The 6,066-nt window shown below is 53.3% G+C and overlaps 1 protein-coding gene across 2 annotated transcripts in view; it reads right to left on the reverse strand.

The window, feature by feature from the left end:
- Synpo (synaptopodin) overlaps positions 1–4,056 on the reverse strand; it is a 54,180-nt gene extending 50,124 nt beyond the window's left edge. For both annotated transcript variants that reach the window (XM_029546910.1, XM_029546909.1), the window contains exon 1: positions 3,970–4,056. The gene's annotated coding sequence lies outside the window, so the exon portion shown is untranslated. The remainder of the gene's footprint in view (positions 1–3,969) is intronic.
- Between the last annotated feature and the right edge of the window lie 2,010 nt (positions 4,057–6,066).

A 6,066-nucleotide genomic window follows, 5' to 3' on the forward strand; every position in this document is an offset into this window, starting at 1 on the left:
CTTCCCTTCCCTTCCCTTCCCTTCCCTTCCCTTCTCCCATCCCTGTCCACATCAGCCCTTTCCCTCTCAAAGCCTCCATTTCCCAAGTGTGACCCACTCAGCATTCTTCAGGTGTGACACCACCCCACTGTCCCTCCCCCCACTGACCACACCCATCCTGTGAGTCTGGAGTGAGCTGTCCCAAGAGCTAAGACGAACCCTGGGGCAAGATAGCCGATCCTTTTGGCCATTGGGTCAACTGATTGTGTGGGCTATAACCTGACAGAGCAGGAGAGCACTGTAGGAGGGGATTCTAGGCCTCCATCACCTGAGTACCTACTGTGTACCAGGAGCTCAAAGAGCTGATGGTGTCCTATAGCCACCATGAGGTGGATACTGTTTCTACATTTGTTTCATATGAGAAGATGAGACCCAGCAGAGTTTAATGACCTGTTTGAAGTTACAGAGCCACAGGCTAGGTCTGGATTCCAGCCTGGGGAAGAATCTGTGAGGGTCTGGCACCTCAGGGCCCAACACTCAGTGTCTTGTGGTCTTCTCTGTCACAGGGTCAGCAGAGTTATGGATCATAATGTCCTTAGTTCTCACTGTAGGGTGTACATGGTAGTCTGTCCAGGCTACTGTGTTACTTTCTAATGACCCATTTTACAGATCAGGAAAGTAGAGCCCAGAATCTCTGCTGGAGGAATGACTTCTGCAAGCTGGCTGCCTGGCTTTATCCTGTTTGTTTGTTTGTTTGTTTTCTAATCCAACACAGCCCTCGCTTTCCCCTTGCCTGGGGTTGAAATTGTCACTATAGCTTGGGTGCAGCACTATGGTTAAAATCCCTTGTCCATTTCCGCTCTGCTTCTAACCAACCCAGAAAGAAAGGACTCACAGAAACTGGAAGAGGTGGTGAGCCCAAGGCGTGGCTGCAGCGAGTAGCTCAGCACCACTCCTATGCCTCTGTCGCTGACCACCATAACAGAAGCAGGTCTGTTCTCCAAATGAGGACATTCCTTCGGGGGAAAGCTGGTCTTGCAGCCTTGCAGCTCACGTCCTAGGCACTGACCGGAGCCTCAGCCAGACTGATCGCCGTGACGTCCAGGACCAGTCCAGGGCAGGTCTATTTGGCCTTGGCAATGGAGTGGCATGGAACTGACTATTCAGCAGGCCCCACAGGGCCACTGAAGGCCTGTTAGATGTGCTGAGTTCTGGCGGCAGGAACTGTGCCCTTGACCCTGGCCAGATGCTTCCTCGGACTTTGAAACAGCTACCAGCAGCCCCCCCCCCAAAGAAACCTGGGCCTGCAGAACGCACGTGGCTCGACATGCACTTGGGGGGAGCCAGCCACTCTGCAGAGGAGGCACATCCCAGAGGAGCAAGGACATTCAAGGGTTCATCACAGGGTTCAATCAAAGACAACGATTCCTTGGGTTAGAGGACAGAAAGGGGATCATTCTCGGTCACACACATATCAGTGGTAAGTTTATAAGGAACCTAGCCTTCACCTTCTTCCTCTACCTGATGCCTCCTCAAAAAGGGGGTCGTGAACTCCTCCCTACCCAAGGATGTTCTCCATCGCTGTGTGCCAAAGGTCAGCGTCCTCTGCTCAGTACGGGATGAGACAAGAAAGAGTGGCCCCAGAAGTTGTTAGTCTACAACAGAGCAGAATAGGGCTTTCCCAAGAGCTTGTGACACGAATGTGCCCAGTGAAACTCTATGTATGAGCTATGACCAAGCTATGCTAGCAGCCATACTGAACTAACTCACGGAGGAGGGACATGCCAGCCAAGATGTCATCTTAGACTGATCCAGCCTAGGGTGATGCTAAGGTTTCCCCCTACAAACCCTGCAAGTTTCCTCCAGCACTGCATACCTGGGGTCAGTCCTGGCTCAGCATATAAATCACAGCCAAGAGGCTGGGAGCTAGAGATGAATGGCAGGAAAGGCGTGAGTCAAGGTAGCCTTGGACAGCTCCACCCGACCCTATCAGCCATTGAAAGGAAGACTGAGACCAAGGGAAGTACTTGAAATGCCAAGCAGGGGACATTCCTTTTCCCAAGGCCTTTGACCTTGAACACCAAACTCACATTGAGAATGAGATGGCCTTTTCCCCTCTGCCTCTGCTGGGGCAAGCAGCACCTAAGCAGCACACACATGCACACACACACACACATTCACAGAGTACCAACTGGTCTTTCTGCTCTGAACTCAAAGAATTGCAGTGCTGTTTATGGGACCCAAAGAGTCTCCACAGAAGACCATCTCTGCTTCTCAACAGCTAGAACTACAGTTTTTGTATGTGTAAGACAGGATCTCAGGTATCCCACACTGTCCTCAAATAATAGATATCAGAGGATGACCTCCAACTCCTGGCTACTAGGATCACAGGCATACACCACCACTCCTGGCTTTTGAAGTAATAAGGATCAAAGCCAGGGCTCTATACATGACAACAAGCAGTCAACTGACCACACTACATACTCTGCCCAAGAACCAATATTCTTTTTTGTTTGTTTGTTTGTTTGTTTGTTTTTGTTTTTGTTTTGTTTTGTTGTTTTGAGACAGGGTTTCTCTGTGTAGCCCTGGCTGTCCTGGAACTCACTATGTAGACCAGGCTGGCCTCGAACTCAGAAATCCACCTGCCTCTGCCTCCCAAGTGCTGGAATTAAAGGCGTGTGCCACCACTGCCTGGCAAGAGCCAACACTCTTGAGAGCAGTTTCAATGCTAGAAGCATAAAGAGCCACTGCCCCAAAGCACAAGACCTAAAGGAGTTTCTACTGAGTTCCAGTTTTCATTCATTTTAGAAGAGTTCATTTCCTCACAGCTTTGAGACGCTGATGGTACATTTTTTTCCCCCAGCGCAAGTAAGACTAACACACACTCCTTGTTAAGAGGAGAAAAGTGGCAGTCCACAGGGCTCTATGACATGAGCTGCCGATGGCACATATGCTGGGCTTTGGAAGCACTGCCTGGCCCAACCATGACATTGGAGGCAAGAAGATGGAGACCAGGTGATGGGCGGGACCTGTGTAGGAAAGCCTAGCAGGGCCTCCAACTGAATAGGAAGCTAGTTCCCCTACAAGGCTCATTCTTCAGGGACAAATGGCCTTGGACTCAGGTTACCCGACCCTCAAAAATGATCCTACTGGCCAAAGAATGGAGCGGGGGAGGCCTCTGTCTCTCCCCAAGTCTACTCACCCCAGTCAACTCATGCCCTCTGCCTGGGTCTAGACAGGCTCAGCCCCAGTCTTCCTAATGGCCGTGGACAAGTTGTCTCAAGGCTCACACTTGGTTTCCTCCCTTTGCAGGGCTATGGTGACAAGGCCGAGCTCCTAACGGTAAAGGACTATGACGAAGAACAGACAACAGATGGGGAAAGGCGGCGGCTGTTACCCTCCCTGTCCTCTGCTGGCTCATCTGGAAAATGGGAAGAGGTCTAACAAGCAAGAGAAGACTGGCTGTGGCTTCAGGAGATGCAGCGGGCAGCGGGCAGAGAGGAGCCTCGTCCAGTGAGGACCCTCCCCTCCCCGACCCCCACTGGGCCGGGAGAGAGGCTTCCTGAGCCCTGTGTGAGTCAACACACTTCTACTTGGAGATGAGCACACATCCATTCATGCATGCATGAGCAGACACACACACACAAACACACACACACACACACACACACACACACACACAAAACCTCCCTGTATAGCCCTTAACCTACCCTAGAGCATACTGCACACCAACCTACATCTTCTCTCCCCCAGCCCCAAGCCTCAGGCAAGGCAGTGTCCTTGTCCCACTGCCTGGAAGACACATGTGGTTTCAGTTAGCAGCAGAGCGGGCATTTCCGTCCCAGACAGTGGGACCCTGCCAGGGCCCCAGCTCCATAGGCGCCCACAAGCAGGGCCACCTCAGCTCCCACTCCCCCACTGGACATCCCAAGGATATTTCTCCTCTGGAAAACTCTACAGCTCTTTCCCACTGCCCCCCCCCCCGCTCACCTGGAGCTGGACTCTGCACACACCGGAGAGGAAGTCGGCTATGCCCGGCCTCTGTCCACGGCAGCCTGCTGCCCACTGCCTGCCCGCCTGCCTGCCTCCTCTCTCTGCTGTCTCTAGCAGGCTGAACGGGATGGGAGGAGGGCAGGGTGTCAGGGGGCGGGCGGGAGGGAGGGGAGGGGGCGTGTGGAAATGAAACTTTAATAACAGAGCCCCTTTTGTTTCGGAGCATATGGGATATTTCATACATACTGAAGACATTAGCCGTCTATATTTTTAAGGGCTCGGGCGAAAGGATGAATAAATACACCCCATGTTCTACTCAACAAACACACACATGCAGCCTGCTGGCTTCTGGAGCATTTCAAACCCCAGAGAAATGGCCCCGGTGACACCAGACACTTCAGAATAAACATGTTTCCAAGCCCTTGGGCTTGGCTGGCCCCCTCCTAGAGCCACCTGAGGCCTTGGGGCTCCTTTTCCCCTGCACCACCTACCCTTGTGCCTCTACATCTCCAGCTCCATAGGGGGAGGTGAGCCCCTGGAACCCGGTCCCCTACTATCCCCTTTCTCAGGACCCCCGGCCCCCAGCCAGATCTCAAGTATCAGAGCTCCAAAAGAACTTGGGAATCTCTGCCCTCCTCACTGTACAAACTGGGGCCAAGGCCCAGAAATAGGCAGGGACTTGCCTGTGGTCACACAGCAAACACATCAGGATCCTGGGCCAAGGGGCAGTTCTGCTTCCTTCAACAGGCGGGATGCCCTATTTCCTCACCTCAAGGGTAAAGGTGGGGAGACCCCAGGACCAGGAGGCAGGGCCAGTGTGTGGGCTGGGAGTGTGCCCGCCTCTTTTTCCCACTGGAACGTTGCTCTAAGCGCGCACACACACACACACACACACACACACACACACACCCATTCTGGGCATCTATCCAAGGACACCGGCAGCAGCGCTAGGAACAGGGCCCGCCCCAGGAAATCCCCTTCAGGCCGGCAGATCCCAACAGGCATGGAGGCTTCAGGTGCATGAAAGGCTCCTTCTGTGGAAGCTCAGCTCCCACTCCTCCGGTGCTTTCTGTCTGTCCTCCAGGAAGAGAAATGGGCCCAGAGATGGCCCGACCTTAGAGAAGCTGGTGGCAGGCCAGGCCTCTGAACCCTAAGCTTGCTGCATGACTGGGTGACTGAACAGGTCTTCAGTTCCCTTCAGGCCAATCCTTGCATGGCATCTCACAGGGGTACCGCAGTGTTCTGTCGACCTCCATTCCTGTTGGAGCTTAGTCTCTTCTTGCCAGCCGTCTACTCATCCCTTTATCTGAGTAATTAGCATAGGGCATGACACTAAACGTCCACAGCGAACATACATAATTATGGCAGGTTTGCCTGAATCCCTGCCATGGGCTTCTGCCATTTCTAAGCCTTTGTAGCAGTCCTGCATACGTGGTACAGAGGTCTCAGCCTCCATCCGCTCAGAGACCTTTCAAAGATGTGTTGCAGTAGAATGTACCGCTCCTCTCTGTTGCTAGTCACTGGGCTCTCGGGGGAGGGGGTCCTCGGGGGGGGGTCTGCTCCTTCCCTGGATCATATGGGTGGAGGGTACAAGCCTAGACTTCCAGCCAGGGACTCCTGCCTTCCTTCAGACCTGGCTACTGTGACCCAAATGTCACTCATACATCGCTTGTCCTCAACTCTGGTCCGGAGACTGCAAAACCATCAGCACACCACTAAGCATCGCTTCATTTCATGAAGTCTATTGTGGGCCAACCCTACCTGTTGCTAGGCAGCACCCCTAAGACATCTGTGATGAAGGACACAGGCCTCAAAGCAGGAGATGTGACTTTTTAGCCTCCACCCTGCCGTCAGTGACCTGCAAGAGTCCCTCTAAGCACATGTCCCCCTCCCCCGCCCCGCCCCATGAGTGAAGTCAACAGAAACATCTCTCTGAGTGACAAAGATCACATGACCGAGAATGTGAGGGGACGTTCAACTACGTGGTGATTTCCTTCTCTGGAATTGCATGCTGTGCCTGGCTCCTGACATTAAATTCTGTCTGGGTTCCGACAGGCCCTAACTGGTCTCTTTGCCCTTGGGTGGTCCTCAGTG

This window comes from Mus pahari, chromosome 15, assembly GCF_900095145.1.
Source record: "Mus pahari chromosome 15, PAHARI_EIJ_v1.1, whole genome shotgun sequence".
NCBI lineage: Eukaryota > Metazoa > Chordata > Mammalia > Rodentia > Muridae > Mus > Mus pahari.